The 16,863-nt window shown below is 42.6% G+C and overlaps 2 non-coding genes across 2 annotated transcripts; both read right to left on the reverse strand.

The window, feature by feature from the left end:
* Nucleotides 1-15,608: 15,608 nt before the first annotated feature.
* On the reverse strand, nt 15,609-15,703 carry trnar-ucu (transfer RNA arginine (anticodon UCU)). Its single transcript has 2 exons — nt 15,667-15,703; nt 15,609-15,644 (listed from the first exon to the last, which is right to left on the reverse strand). It is a non-coding gene; the product is annotated as a tRNA-Arg (tRNA).
* Nucleotides 15,704-16,423: 720 nt separating this feature from the next.
* Nucleotides 16,424-16,518, reverse strand: trnar-ucu (transfer RNA arginine (anticodon UCU)). Its single transcript has 2 exons — nt 16,482-16,518; nt 16,424-16,459 (listed from the first exon to the last, which is right to left on the reverse strand). It is a non-coding gene; the product is annotated as a tRNA-Arg (tRNA).
* Nucleotides 16,519-16,863: the final 345 nt, after the last annotated feature.

A 16,863-nucleotide genomic window follows, 5' to 3' on the forward strand; every position in this document is an offset into this window, starting at 1 on the left:
TAGACTAAAGACCCAGGTAAACAATTAATTAATATTTTCTGTTTCTTATAGCATTATAGTTTTGTCTTGTTTGTAGTGTGATCAACATTTGTGTAAGCAGTAGATGTGTTAGGGAGGTAACAGGTAACATTTTAATTATATTTTTCTAAAATGAACGAAATGACTCGAAAAAAGATTCGTTAATTTTGCTGAACGAGACTCAAAGGTCCGAGTCGGTAAAATGATCCGAACTTCCCAACACTACTATGTAGCTTAAAGGATTGGCGTGCATTGCTCACGGGGCAGCGGGGGCCTATCGCAGCAATCATCAGGCACAGGGCAGGAGCAACACCCCTACAGGGCGTCAGTCCACACACACTTGCGGGATGAACACGCAGACAGCACACAGGGAGCACCCGGGAGGCAAACTCTGGTGTCACTTTTGCGAAACAGTAGCGCTGTTGAAAAAACAACCAAGAATATAAGATAAGAGATTGGAGACACAACGATGGCTTTGTCATCCGAAAAGGACGCTGCACGCGCACTGTAAGTTCAAGGTTTTGATCTGTTTGTACCCAACTGGAAATTACAAGTTAAAATTCAAAGAGTCAATTTCTTACGCAAAAGACAATCACTGGAATGTCATTAAAGAACCGTTACTTTTAAGAAAGCAGCGCTGAGTGATATTTGAATTTTCTTTTAGGAAAAAGCTAAGTTTTAAGATGATTTCTTTTCATTATAATAAATACATAAAGACACTTGGCAGAAAGCGAGGAATCTTAACTCACGCCCGTTGCGCAGTTTTGGAGCAGGAATTTAAGGGTTAAATTGCGCGCCATTTATTATTTGCGTCATCTCTCTCTCTCTCTCTCAAGAAGACGGACGGTTATTTTATAACGTACCTAAATATGGGGTGTTATTTCATTCTTGCATGCACAGCCGACTGGACCATGATCCTCCAACGCCATCCATTTCTTCAAGTGTAAACCATCTTGATGGTTCGGTTATAACATCAGAGAGTCTTGTCATGTCGGACAGAAGCAGACCGGCGATGTAAGACGAAAGGATTGAGGAAAAGCTTTCCCAAACTAAATAATAAAAAAAAAAATCTTAAATATTGGAAAATATGAAAATTGCCAGGTTATTAGAAATAAACTTGATCCCTGAGGTTTAAAAGTCAAGGCGGAGGTAAAGAATTTAGGCGTAATCATGGACTTTGATCTAAACTTTAAATGGCAAATTGATCTGCATTTTTTTTACTTAAGGAATATAGCAAAAGGTAGACCTCATAACTTTGCAAGACGCTGAAAAACGAGTTCACACTTTTGTTTTTAGTCGATTACTGTAACGCACTCCTAACAGGACGAAAGACATCAGACGGTTATGATTAGTGCAGAATGCAGCAGCGAGAATCTTAACTAAGAAAAGAAAATCTGGCGCAGTGGGTAGTGCTGCTGCCTCGCAGTTGGGAGACCTGGGTTCGCTTCCCGTGTCCTCTCTTCGTGGAGTTTGCATGTTCTCCCCGTGTCTGCGTGGGTTTCCTCCTGGCGCTCCGGTTTCCTCTCACAGTCCAAAGACATGTAGGTTAGGTGGATTGGCACCCTGCCCGGGATTGGTTCCTGCTGGGATTGGCTCCAGTAGAGCCCTGTGTTCGGATTCAGCGGGTTGGAAAATGGATGGATGGATAGTCTATTATGCCCTAAAATGTAAAAGGCTTGGATTTTTGGCTTGAAAGATTGCATATTTATTAAATCTGATCTTTCTACTGTAAAACGTGTGAAACGCTAAAAGTACAAAGTCAAAAGTGTAGAAAGTATAATAATGATACAAATAATAATAATAATAACAATAAAAATAACGCTAATTACCGTCACAATGTGTCATTTGTGTGCTATATCTTGAAGCACGGTAAAATACTCAATGCAAAGTCATAGTTAGGAGGAAAGGAGCGCGATTGCTTGCGGATTTTCTTGCCAGACTAATCACCTTTTGAACAGCGCACTTCACATGTGCGATTGTCACCAGAATCACTTTTTGATTTCACTGTCCGTTTCAATTTCCCTGCCCGAGGACAGATTTACTTCTTCATCACTGCTCCTCTCACTGACCTGGGCTGCTGAGAAACGTTTCCATTATGAGGCTAGGACAAGCCCGGCCTGCACCGTTACCTGGGTAACACTCGGGCACGACGCTTACGCAAGACACGCCTACACTGTTGCCCCGGTAACGCTCAGCACTAAAGCGGTTGGCACTTTTCCAGCCCGAGTGATCCTCGGGACTAACGATTACGTGAGGCGCGTCTATGCAGTTGCCCCAGTGACACTCGGGACTAACACTTTCAGCGCTGTTTTCACAGCCCGAGTGACCTCAGCTCTAACACTAAGGATTATCCTCTCCATCCTAGAATGTCTATCCCTCTACACTCCAAGTTGTAACTTTAGATCTTTAAATAATGTAATTCCAAGAGCCAGGCTTAAAAGAAGTGGTGAGGTGGACTTTTGCTGTTATGCACCTAAAATCTGGAATAATTTACCAATAGAAATTCGCCAGGCTAATACTGCAGAACATATAAAAAAAACTGCTAAAAACTAATTTTTCATAGCTACAATTTAGCTAAGGCGGCACGGTGGCACAGTGGTAGTGCTGCTGCCTCGCAGTAAGGAGACCTGTGGTTCGCTTCTTGGGTCCTCCCTGTGTGGAGTTTGCATGTTCTCCCCGTGTCTGTCTGGGTTTCCTCCCACAGTCCAAAGACATGCAGGTTAGGTACATTGGTGTTTCTAAATTGTCCCTAGTGTGTGTGCCCTGCGGTGGGCTGGCGCCCTGCCTGGGGTTTGTTTCCTGCCTTGCGCCCTGTTTTGGCTGGGATTGGCTCCAGCAGACCCCCATGACCCTGTATTTAGCCATCAATGACACCTGCTCCAGCAAGTTCTGCTCTGGGATGTCTTTCCTATCTCTTTCCAGCTAACCAGGTCAGGTCAAGTCAGGTCAGGTTAGGGGGTATGCACTGGTAGAGTGTGTTGCTACACCCACCACATGATGAAACAGCTTGGAATCCCACGCCCACCCTCTGGAAATTACCCTCTACCTGCTGCAGCCAGGTGTTATGTCCCCTTGGCCTGGTCCATCCACTCGGGTCCTCAACAATAAGCCGGATCACCCTCGGGTAATCGCACCACATGGCCGTAGTGCCGTAACTGATGCTCCCCCACAATGGAGGTCTTGTGCCTCATTCAGGACTCTGAGCAATACAAGGTCAAACCAGCGGCACCCAAGGATTCTCTGAAGAGACTCTCATGAAGGAGTCTTCATCTCAGGTCACTGAATAGCATCCATTGCTCACAAACAGGGAGTACCAGGACTCTAAAGACTTAAGTAAATGCTAAACAAATGTATTGCCTTCTCCATGTGTAATATCGCTGTATCATGTTAAATGTTTCTTACACAGGGTGGCATGGTGGCACAGTGGGTAGCGCTGCTGCCTCGCAGTTGGGAGACCTGGGGACCTGGGTTTGCTTCCCGGGTCCCCTCCCTGCGTGAAGTTTGCATGTTCTCCCCGTGTCTGTGTTGGTTTCCTCCCACAGTCCAAAGACATGCAGGTTAGGTGCATTGGTGATTCTAAATTCTCCCTAGTGTGTGCTTGGTGTGTGTGTGTGTGCCATGCGGTGGGCTGGCACCCTGCCCAGGGTTTGTTTCCTACCTTGCGCCCTGTGTTGGCTGGGATTGGCTCCAGCAGACCCCGTTACCCTGTAGTTAGGATATAGCAGGTTGGATAATAATGGATATATTCATGGTGGCGCAGTAGTAGCGCTGCTGCCTCGCAGTTAGGAGACCCGGGTTCACTTCCCCGTTCCTCCCTGTGTGGAGTTTGCATGTTCTCCCCGTGTCTGCGTGGGTTTCCTCCCACAGTCCAAAGACATGCAGGTTAGGTACATTGGCAATCTGAAATTGTCCCTGGTGTGTGTGCCCTGCCTGGGGTTTGTTTCCTTCCTTGCGCCCTGGGATTGGCCCCAGCAGACCCCTATGACCCTGCACTTAGGATATAGCGGGTTGGATAATGGATGAATGGACATTTTAGCTAATATATGGGCGTAAAATTATATTTTTCGGGGATCCACATTCTTTACTCATCTCCACTTTTCGCTGCTGTCTTTTCCGGTTCTTCTGTGGTGGCAATCTGCACCACCACCACCTGATGAAGGCACCAGGCAGCCCCCTGGAATGCTGGAATGAAGGCTGGCACCCCAGCTGTCCACAAGACCCACTTTATCAAATCCTATTGTGTTAAGCCTGGAAACAAAGAGGAAAGAACATTTATGTCAGATGAAATGCCCAGTAGGTGGTCTTTTGACCTTGGAACCCCTGCAGATTTTGTTTTTCTGGAGCTTTACTGGAGTTTTCTTTTTTTTTTCTGTCCTCCTGGCCATCTGTCCTTATCATCGCACTCATCCTTAGAAACTGACATTATGACACTGTATATAAGGACGCCACTCTTCTACTTGATATTTATCTGTTTTTTTAAGGATATTATAGATGTATTTGTTACTTATTCCTTAATATTATTGTCTAATCATGTTTGTTTTTCTTTTCTTGTAACTTTCTCTTTGACATCTTGTAAACATTTGTGATGTCACTTTGAGCCACAGAGTTAATATGAAAATGTGCTATAGAAATAAATGCTGTTGTTGGTGTTGAATAGCAGAAGGTCTGCAGCGCTTTCTCATTTTAGTATTTCACACTTCAGCCTTGAGCTGCTCAGGGTTTTAACCCTTAGATGGTCTTTGGTTTAAATTTGACCTGGTTTGATCATTTGAAGCCCCTTTATGTGTCATCTCCTCAATCCATAAACACATTTTGTTAGAAGATGAGAACATTACAACAATCGTGACGACAACAGGCCATTCAGCACACCAAAGCTCGCCAGTCCCGTTCACTTCATTCTTCTAAAATAACATCAAGTTGAGTTTTGAAAGTCCCTAAAATCCTCCTGCCTACCACACTACTTGGTCACTTACTGTGTCTGTGGTTCTCTTCCTAATGTTTGTGTGAAATTTCCCCTTCACAAGTTTCAAACGTGTCCCCGTGTTCTTGATGAACTCATTTTAACATAACAGTATCGATCCACTGCACTAATTCTCTTCATCATTTTAAATCTTCATAACTCACCCCCTGCAGCCCTGCAATCAGCCTTGTTGCTCTTCTCTGGACCAAAACTGCACCCAGGACTCCAGATGTGGCCTCCACAGTGTGTTAAATAAACTCCCTTGACTTGCACTCCACATAACAGGGTGCTATATAACCAAACATGCAATTAGATAGATAGATAGATAGATAGATAGATAGATAGATAGATAGATAGATAGATAGATAGATAGATAGATACTTTATTAATCCCAAGGGGAAATTCACATACTCCGGCAGCAGCATACTGATAAACAATATTAAATTAAAGAGTGATAACAATGCAGATATAACAGACAGTAACTTTTTATAATGTTAAAGTTTACCCCCCCGGGTGGAACTGAAGAGTCACATAGTGTTTTTGGAGGAACGATCTCCTCAGTCTGTCAGTGGAGCAGGACGGTGACAGCAGTCTATCGCTGAAGCTGCTCCTCTGTCTGGAGATGATCCTGTTCAGTGGATGCAGTGGATTCTCCATGATTGACAGGAGTCTGCTCAGCGCCCGTCGCTCTGCCACAGATGTCAGACTGTCCAGCTCCATGCCAACAATAGAGCCTGCCTTCCTCACCAATTTGTCCAGGCGTGAGGTGTCCCTCTTCTTAATGCTGCCTCCCCAGCATACCACAGTGTAGAAGAGGGCACTCACCACAACCGTCTGATAGAACATCTGCAGCATCTTATTGCAGATGTTGAAGGTCGTCAGCCTTCTAAGGAAGTATAACCGGCTCTGTCCTCTCTTACACAGAGCATCAGTATTGGCAGTCCAGTCCAGTTTATCATCCAGCTGCACTCCTAGATATTTATAGGTCTGTACCCTCTGCACACAGTCACCTCTGATGATCACGGGGTCCATGAGGGGTCTGGTCCTCCTAATATCCACCACCAGCTCCTTGGTTTTGCTGGTGTTCAGTTGTAGGTGGTTTGAGTTGCACCATTTAACAAAATCCTTGATGAGGTCCCTATACTCCTCCTCCTGCCCACTCCTGATGCAGCCCACGATCTCAGTGTCGTCAGCGAACTTTTGCACATGGCAGGACTCCGAGTTGTATTGGAAGTCTGATGTATATAGGCTGAACAGGACCGGAGAAAGTACAGTCCCCTGTGGTGCTCCTGTGCTGCTGACCACAATGTAAGACGTGCAGTTCCCAAGACGCACATACTGAGGTCTGTCTGTAAGATAGTCCATGATCCATGCCACCAAGTATAAATCTACTCCCATCTCTGTCAGCTTGTTCCTAAGGAGCAGAGGTTGAATGGTGTTGAAGGCGCTAAAGAAGTCCAGAAACATAATTCTTACAGCACCACTGCCTCTGTCCAAGTGGGAGAGGGATCGGTTATTATTATTATTATAATATTATTATTATTATTATTATTAGAACATTATGACAAACTGGACGAGAACAGACCATTCAGCCCAGCAAAGCTCATCAGTCCTATCCACATCTCGTTGAGTTTTGAAAGTCCATATAGTCCTCCTGTCTATCACACTACTTGGTCACATGTGTATGTGCCTCTTTGTGAGTAGAAACACTCCCTATCCATCCATTCATTATCCAACCCACTATATCCTAACACAGGGTCACGGGAGTCTGCTGGAACCAATCCCAGCCAACACAGGCAGGAACAAATCCCGGGCAGGGCGCCAGCCCATCGCGGAACACTCCCTAATGTTTGTTTAATATTTCCCCTTCACAAGTTTCCAACTGTGTCCCCGTGTTCTTGATGAACTCATTTTAAAGTCACCGTCTGACCCACTGCACTAATTCCCTTCATCATTTTGCACACATCAGTCAGGTCTCCTCTTCATCTCTGTAAAGGCTCAGCTCTTTTAATCTTCATAACTCACCCCCTGTAGCCCCTCAATCAGCCTCATCGCTCTTCTCTGGACCTTTTCTTGTACTGCTGTGTCTTTATGGAGTCATAAGCTGCACTCAGGACTCCAGATGAGGCCTCCCCAGTGTTTTAAATAAACTCCCTTGACTTGCACTCCACATAACAGGGCGCTATATAACCAAACATGCTATTAGAACATTAGAACAAACTGGACGAGAACAGGCCATTCAGCCCAGCAAAACTCATCAGTCCTATCCACATCAAGTTGAGTTTTGAAAGTCCATGTAGTCCTCCTGTCTACCACACTACTTGGTCACATGTGTCTGTGGCTCTCTGTGTGTAGAAACACTTCCTAATATTTGTGTGTAATTTCCCCTTCACAAGTTTCCAACTGTGTCCCCGTGTTCTTGATGACCTCATTTTAATTTCACCGTCTGATCCACTGCACTAATTCCCTTCCTCATTTTAAACACTTCAGTCAGATCTCCTCTTCATCACTGTAAAGACTCAGCTCTTTTAATCTTCATAACTCATCCCATGTACCTTTCAATCAGCCTCGTCGCTCTTCTCTGGACCTTTTCTAGCGCTGCTGTGTCTTTATGGAGTCATAAACTGACCACAGGACTCCAGATGAGGCCTCACCAGTGTGTTATAAAGCTTGAGCAGAACCTCCTGTGACTTGTACTCCACACATCAAGGCGCTATATAACCTGACATTCTGTTAGCCTTCTTCATGGCTTCTGAACACTGTCTGGAAGTCGATAGCTTAGAGTCCACTATGACTCCTAAATCCGTCTCATAAGGTGGTCTCTCGATTTTCAGATCCCCCGATTGTGTTTTCACACCTCACATTTTTCCTTCCTATTTGTAATTCTTTACATTTACTGACATTACATTTCATCTGCCACAAATCTGCCCACCCTGTCTACTATTCAAGCCCCTCTGTGATGATCTAACAGATTCCAAATTATCTGCTAATCCACCTGTCTTGGTATCATCTGCAAACTTAACCAGCTTGTTCTTTATATTCCTGGTGGCTCTGAGGCTAATGATCTGCGCTGGTATCCAGAAGGTTGCCGGTTCGAATCCCCGTCACTGCCAAGAGAGATCCTACTCTGCTGGGCCCTTGAGCAAGACCCTTAACCTGTAATTGCTCCAGGGGCGCTCTGACCGCAAGGGGTATGCAAAAACTAACAAATTCCTAATACAAGAAATTGTATAAGGCGAAATAAATAAATAATAAATCATTTATAAATATTACAAATGGCATTGGCCCTAGCACTGCCCCCTGCTGGACACCACTCTTAACATCAGCCAATTCTGATGAAGTACCTCACACCATCACCCTCTGCTTCCCGCGTTTGAGCCAATTCTGTACCCACCCTGAACTGCCACTTCTTTTGGTTTGATGCCCACCCTGTCATGTGGCACCTCATCAAATGCTTTCTGAATTGATTGGACATGATTAGGAAAGGCACACACCATTCTAGAGAACGCCTACCAGATGAGCAAAAAGCAAACCCTGAGGTTGAAGGAATTGTCTACAGAGCTGAGAGACAGGATTGTGTCAAGGCACCAGTCTGAGGAAGTCTATGGCATTGGAGGTTCCCAAGAACACAGTGGCCTCCATTGTCAGTCAATATCCTAACACAGGGTCACGGGGGTCTGCTGGAGCCAATCCCAGCCAGCACAGGGCACAAGGCAGGAACAAATCCCGGGCAGAGCATCAGCCCACCGCAGGCCTCCATTGTGTTTTTTTTATTTTTATTAAATGAAGTATGTTTGAAACAACTACAACTCTTCCTAGAGCTGTCCTCCTAATAAGGAAGAGGCCTTGACAACAGAGTGGTCACTCTGACTGAGCTCCACAGAACCTGTGTGGAAATGGGAGAAGCTTGCGGAAGGACAACCCACTACTGGAACATTCCACCGATTTGAGATTTATGGCTGAGTTCTCAGACAACACATGAAAGCCTGCTTGGAATTTGTAAAAAAGGCTCTTACAGAACGTGCAGACCATGAGAAACAACACTCTCGGGTCTGTGAACTGTATGGCCTCACATCTGGAGGAAACATGGCACTGATCACCCCCTGTGCAATGGTGAAGGTTGGCGGTAGCAGCGACAGGGAGTGGCCAACTCGACAGGGTCAAGGGAAGCTGAATGGAGCAAAATACAGAGATATCCTTCATGAGATCCTTCTCCACTGACGGTCCTCATTCATGGCATCTGGTGCTCCATCCACACTGCTGTTTTGAAGACTCTTTAGTCTGGTGAATTTCTAACTGTTAGGATTTGTAACTGAGGGACTGTTCTGGGCTCTTCACTTGTGATGACCAGTATTTGTACCCTTTTCATGCCACACCTGTTCAAAACTGTCCCCATACTGAAGTCACTTAATTACACCGATGTCCTTTGTAAGTTGTTTTGGATACAAGTGCCAAAGGCTGATCTCCTGTTACCAGAAGGGACTCTTTGATTGCGGTTGTTGCTGCTGAAGTTGGCACAACCAAGCATTAAGTTTAGGAGGACAATCTCTCAATTTTTCTTCAGAAAATCCAATGATCATTTAAAAACGGTGTATTGTGTTTTCTAAGATTGTCTTTTGTATTATACTAAATTTGTTTGGAGATCAGAAACAAGTGTTATGAATAAGCAAAACTAGAGGAAATCAGAAAGAGGCAAATACTTTTTCACAGCTTGGTATATTTACACCTTTATTAAAGGATAAATGTCTGTGTGTCTGTGTATCTGTGTGTCCATCTGGTTACTGTGTCTCTGTCATGCCAACAGATGGCTCACCACAAACATTTGTAGTAATAAAATGCATTGCATATGTCATTCCAACATATGGCATGTCACAAACATTAAAACTGCTTTCATGTAACCCATACCAAATGGCATATAACAGAGGACAAACCTTTGCAGTAATACAATACATTGTATTTGTTATTCCAACAGATGATGCATCACAAACATTTGTAGTAATAAAATGCATTGCATTTTCCATTTTAACACATGGCGCCCCACAAACATTTGCAGTAATAAATACATTCAATTTGTCATTCCAACTGATGATGTATCACAAACACTGCCATTTGGTATGGGATTTGTGAAAGCATATAACAACGGGCATATGGATTGAAGTTGTCATTCCACCAGATGGCACATCACAAACATTAATACTGCTTTCAACTAACCTATACAAAATGTCATATATGAGGACATATGCATTGCATTTGTCATTCCAAGAGATGGCACATCACAAACATTTGTAGTAATAAAATGCATTGCATTTTCCATTTCAACACATGGCACATCACAAACGTTTGCAGTAATAAAATACATTTAATTTGTCATTCCAACTGATGATGCATCACAAACACTGCTTTCACAAATCCCATACCAAATGGCATATAACAAAGGGCATATGGATTGAATTTGTCATTCCACCAGATGGCACATCACAAACATTAATACTGCTTTCAACTAACCTATACAAAATGTCATATAAGAGGACATATGCATTGCATTTGTCATTCCAAGAGATGGCACATCACAAACATTTGTAGTAATAAAATGCATTGCATTTTCCATTTCAACACATGGCACATCACAAACGTTTGCAGTAATAAAATACATTTAATTTGTCATTCCAACTGATGATGCATCACAAACACTGCTTTCACAAATCCCATACCAAATGGCATATAACAAAGGGCATAGGGATTGAATTTGTTATTCCACCAGATGGCACATCACAAACATGAACACTGCTTTCATGACCCTAGAACAAATGTCATATACCAGGATGTATGCATTGCATTTGTCATTCCAAAAGATGCACATCACAAACATTAATACTGCTTTCAACTAACCTATACCAAACGTCATACAAGAGGATATATGCATTGCATTTGTCATTCCAAGAGATGGCACATCACAAACATTTGTAGTAATAAAATACATTGCATTTTCCATTTCAACACATGGCGCATCACAAACGTTTGCAGTAATAAAATACATTTAATTTGTCATTCCAACTGATGATGCATCACAAACACTGCTTTCACAAATCCCATACCAAATGGCATATAACAAAGGGCATATGGATTGAATTTGTCATTCCACCAGATGGCACATCACAAACATTAATACTGCTTTCAACTAACCTATACAAAATGTCATATAAGAGGACATATGCATTGCATTTGTCATTCCAAGAGATGGCACATCACAAACATTTGTAGTAATAAAATACATTGCATTTTCCATTTCAACACATGGCACATCACAAACGTTTGCAGTAATAAAATACATTTAATTTGTCATTCCAACTGATGATGCATCACAAACACTGCTTTCACAAATCCCATACCAAATGGCATATAACAAAGGGCATAGGGATTGAATTTGTTATTCCACCAGATGGCACATCACAAACATGAACACTGCTTTCATGACCCTAGAACAAATGTCATAAAACAGGATGTATGCATTGCATTTGTCATTCCAAAAGATGCACATCACAAACATTAATACTGCTTTCAACTAACCTATACCAAACGTCATATAACAGGATATACAGTATGCATTGCATTTGTCATTCCAAGAGATGGCATATCATAAACATTTGTAGTAATAAAATGCATTGCATTTTCCAGTTCAACACATGAAGCATCACAAACATCAACACTGCTTTCACGAATCAAATATCAAATGGAATATAACAGAGAACATATGGATTGCATTTGTCTTTCCAACAGATGGTGCCCCACAATAGTAACACTGCTTTCATGAAACCCATACCAAATGGGCTAGAGCAGAGGACATATGCATTGCAGATGGTGCAACACAAATGTTTGTAGTAATAAAGTGCATTGAATGTTTCATTTCAACAGATGGTGCAACACAAATGTTTGTAGTAATAAAATGCATTGCATCTGTCATTCCAACAGAAGGTGTATCACATACATTTGTGATAATGTTACTGCAAATGTTTGTAAAGCACCCTCTGTTGGAATGACAAATGCAATGCATTTTATCAGTACATGCATTACAAAATACTTTCCAACAAATACAGTGGTGTGAAAAACTATTTGCCCCCTTCCTGATTTCTTATTCTTTTGCATGTTTGTCACACAAAATGTTTCTGATCATCAAACACATTTAACCATTAGTCAAATATAACACAAGTAGACACAAAATGCAGTTTGTAAATGGTGGTTTTTATTATTTAGGGAGAAAAAAAAATCCAAACCTACATGGCCCTGTGTGAAAAAGTAATTGCCCCCTGAACCTAATAACTGGTTGGGCCACCCTTAGCAGCAATAACTGCAATCAAGCGTTTGCGATAACTTGCAATGAGTCTTTTACAGCGCTCTGGAGGAATTTTGGCCCACTCATCTTTGCAAAATTGTTGTAATTCAGCTTTATTTGAGGGTTTTCTAGCATGAACCGCCTTTTTAAGGTCATGCCATAGCATCTCAATTGGATTCAGGTCAGGACTTTGACTAGGCCACTCCAAAGTCTTCATTTTGTTTTTCTTCAGCCATTCAGAGGTGGATTTGCTGGTGTGTTTTGGGTCATTGTCCTGTTGCAGCACCCAAGATCGCTTCAGCTTGAGTTGACGAACAGATGGCCAGACATTCTCCTTCAGGATTTTTTTGGTAGACAGTAGAATTCATGGTTCCATCTATCACAGCAAGCCTTCCAGGTCCTGAAGCAGCAAAACAACCCCAGACCATCACACTACCACCACCATATTTTACTGTTGGTATGATGTTCTTTTTCTGAAATGCTGTGTTCCTTTTACGCCAGATGTAACGGGACATTTGCCTTCCAAAAAGTTCAACTTTTGACTCATCAGTCCACAAGGTATTTTCCCAAAAGTCTTGGCAATCATTGAGATGTTTCTTAGCAAAATTGAGACGAGCCCTAATGTTCTTTTTGCTTAACAGTGGTTTGCGTCTTGGAAATCTGCCATGCAGGCCGTTTTTGCCCAGTCTCTTTCTTATGGTGGAGTCGTGAACGCTGACCTTAATTGAGGCAAGTGAGGCCTGCAGTTCTTTAGACGTTGTCCTGGGGTCTTTTGTGACCTCTCGGATGAGTCGTCTCTGCGCTCTTGGGGTAATTTTGGTCGGCCGACCACTCCTGGGAAGGTTCACCACTGTTCCATGTTTTTGCCATTTGTGGATAATGGCTCTCACTGTGGTTCGCTGGAGTCCCAAAGCTTTAGAAATGGCTTTATAACCTTTACCAGACTGATAGATCTCAATTACTTCTGTTCTCATTTGTTCCTGAATTTCTTTGGATCTTGGCATGATGTCTAGCTTTTGAGGTGCTTTTGGTCTACTTCTCTGTGTCAGGCAGCTCCTATTTAAGTGATTTCTTGATTGAAACAGGTGTGGCAGTAATCAGGCCTGGGGGTGGCTACGGAAATTGAACTCAGGTGTGATACACCACAGTTAGGTTATTTTTTAACAAGGGGGCAATTACTTTTTCACACAGGGCCATGTAGGTTTGGATTTTTTTTCTCCCTAAATAATAAAAACCATCATTTAAAAACTGCATTTTGTGTTTACTTGTGTTATATTTGACTAATGGTTAAATGTGTTTGATGATCAGAAACATTTTGTGTGACAAACATGCAAAAGAATAAGAAATCAGGAAGGGGGCAAATAGTTTTTCACACAACTGTACATTTCAACAGATGGTGCACTGTAATTGTTAATGCTGTGGTCTACTTTGATTGCTTAGCCTATCAATGTCCAGTCATGTGCACACAGGCTAACCCCGCCTTGCTTGGCCTTTTAATGTGAAAAATTTGAAGAAAGTTTAAAATCCATACGTCTAGGCTTTGTAATACTCCATGATGCTGAAGCGATAAACTCGGCACCATTGTAATGTTGCAGCAGCTGCAAAAAACAAACTTTTCCTTTTACATTTTGCACAGCACTCTTTTTTCTTTCCTTTAGGACGCGTCAATGTATGAACGCGTTTGTTGAATTAAGTTCGATGTCTTGATTGATGGAGCCCCACAGTCCAGCCATCCATTTTCTAAACCTGTTTATCCAAAGCCGGGTCTGCACTGGTAAACCTTTTGAGATACAATGGTTGTGGCTGTGAGTCAGCTGGAGCCTATCCCAGCGATCTTTGGCAGGAACAACTTCTGGACAGGGTGGCACTCCATCACAGGGTGGACACGCGTGCATCAGTAGCTAATTTAACATCACCAATTCACAAGAGTCTTTGTGGGAAAACCAGAGCACTCGGAGGAAACCCATGTGGGCACAGGGAGAACATGCAAACTTCACACAGGTGCAAGAAGAGTCCTGTCAGAAAAATGTAATCATTTAGATGTTTTTAGAAACTTAACCTTGTTTTGATGCCCTTTCGCGTTTTTCAAGTTAATGTGCCTTGTAAGAAAACGGTAGCTGTGAGGATTGCGCGCATGCGTCGAGGTATAGCTGCGAGTTTCGAGAGACGATCTACGAGAAATTACCTCAGAGCTGAGGTTCGAATCCCGCTCACGGCACATTGCTGAATGGAAGAAAATATCTCCAAAATAAAGTTTTTAAAAATATCTGCACGACACTCGTGAGTAACATTTTTAGAAAGTTCATGACAAGCGGTTGACCCGCCCTTTCCGAGTTTTGGTAGCCAACACGAGCCGTGATTCGCCAATTCTTGGTAGCCGACCGAGCCGTCATTGGACTATTCTTGGTAGCCGAGGCGGTTTGTGAATGGTCAATTCTTGGTAGCCGATACGGGCTGCGATTGGCCTGAGCTTTCAATTCTTGGTAGAATCTTGGTAGCAGAAAGCGATCTGATTGGTTTTCGCTACCAAGAATTACCTCGACTCACGGCTGCTCGGGGGCGCCGGAAAAATAAAGGAAAACGATAAAGGTCAGAAAGTGCAATAGCCTGTCGTCGGCACACAACTGCAGGGGGAACCACACGCGCGCCGGCCTGAGATTTCCACTCGGTTATGCCGGTTTTGTCCTGTCACGTGACGGCTCCCCGTAACTAAGAAACAGCAAAATCGATTTCAAATCCCAGCGCGTGTTCCCATTCACACACATCGGCGCACCGATTCTGCAAAAGACAGCAACTCAAGTCGAAGTTGCGATTGTTCTGATTTACGGGAAATACTAATATTCTAAAAACTGTGAAATTCATTTCGGGAACATTTGTAGCAGTTGAATAGTCATGTCAACATTATGATGCTTTAAATAAAGAGTTATAATTAATAACATTTTTCATTAAAACAACGTCCCCATGACCCCGAACTGGATTAACGCGTTTAAGAACGATATTAAAATGTGTAAATTAGCACAGAACAAGACTACTTGTGTGAACAAGACACGTATTGTTTCGGTGCATTCGATTGAAATCCACCTCGCTGAAATGACGTGGGATAAACAACACGTAATGAAAGGTCTTCAAGGACGGAGCATATATATGCATATATGAAAGGCACTATATAATTATTAGACAGATAAATAGATAGATAGATATGAAAGGCACTATATAATTATTAGATAGATAAATAGATAGATATATATGAAAGGCACTATATAATTATTAGATAGACAGATAGATAGATAGACAAAACCTCGACTCTGGTGGGACTCGAACCCACAACCTTTGAATCACTTCTTCCAAGTGCTTATACTAGAAGTCCAATGCGCTATCCATTGCGCCACAGAGCCACGTTGTAGACTCGAACTGGGAGGGGTTAACAATTTAGTCAAAATACGATTAGTTGAACTAAATGGTTAATTGCTAATAGTTATCTCGTATTAGCATTGTAGTATATATGAAAATAAAAAACGTAAAAATAAATATAGGATTTGGAAAGAAAAAGCAAACTTTATGAAGAGTTAGCCGACGAAACAGAAAAAAAAATTACCCCGCGTGCTCGTACGAGCCCCCGCGCGTAATTTCAGTCGTACACCGGGGGCGCGCACGCACAGCACCATCGGCGCCTCCGTAACTTTTTCCGGAAGTGACCCCTCTCTCTCTGTTTGTGTATTTTTTCCTTTTGTTAGAGCGAGTTCTGAACAAGTTGAAAACTTCAACTCGATGCACTTTAAATGAGCAACACTGCGATGTGAAAGTTATAAGAACTGTGAAAAAAACGTTCAGGTACTTTAAAAAAAAATTAAATCCACTTTTAGGATTCCAGTGAGTTGTTTTGCCGACAACACGTCAAGTCGGATCTTCAGGCTTCTTTGTATTTTCCCGATGCGAAGAAAGTGCAACGAAGTTAAACAGACACACGTTGTCGCGTGATAAAAGGCTCTTAAGCTTTAAAGATTTTCATAAATTTGTATTATTGTTTATTGCATAAAGTAAGATCGAGGAGAAAAGAAAAAAAAAGTTTTGGTATTTGACGAACCGTGTAGTCTTTAAAAAAAAAAAAAAAAAATCGACTCTGGTGGGACTCGAACCCACAACCTTTGAATCACCTCTCCTAGGGTGCTTGACTAGAAGTCCAATGCGCTATCCATTGCGCCACAGAGCCGCATGTTCAACAGGCTGTCACTGGGGAGTTTATTAATGAAAAGATACGCACTACTGGTTTACGAGAAGTTTTCTTTTTGCTCGTTTAGTGATGTATGTGCACTTTAAAGCTAACAATAAAGTTAAACGTTACTTTTTTCCGCCCCTTCAAACTTAGTCCAGCGTTTAACCGCTGTATGCAGTACGCTCGGATTCTACAAATAACTTGATAACGTGTACACTTTTATTAAATGTATGATTCATTGCAACCCCCTGAAACAGCGCGGCCACTCAGTCCCCTGACAGCCGCCACCTCTAACGCTCGCTCGCTCGCTCGCTCTCACCGCCGTGTCCCCAAAGCGGAATT

This window comes from Erpetoichthys calabaricus, chromosome 3, assembly GCF_900747795.2.
Source record: "Erpetoichthys calabaricus chromosome 3, fErpCal1.3, whole genome shotgun sequence".
NCBI lineage: Eukaryota > Metazoa > Chordata > Cladistia > Polypteriformes > Polypteridae > Erpetoichthys > Erpetoichthys calabaricus.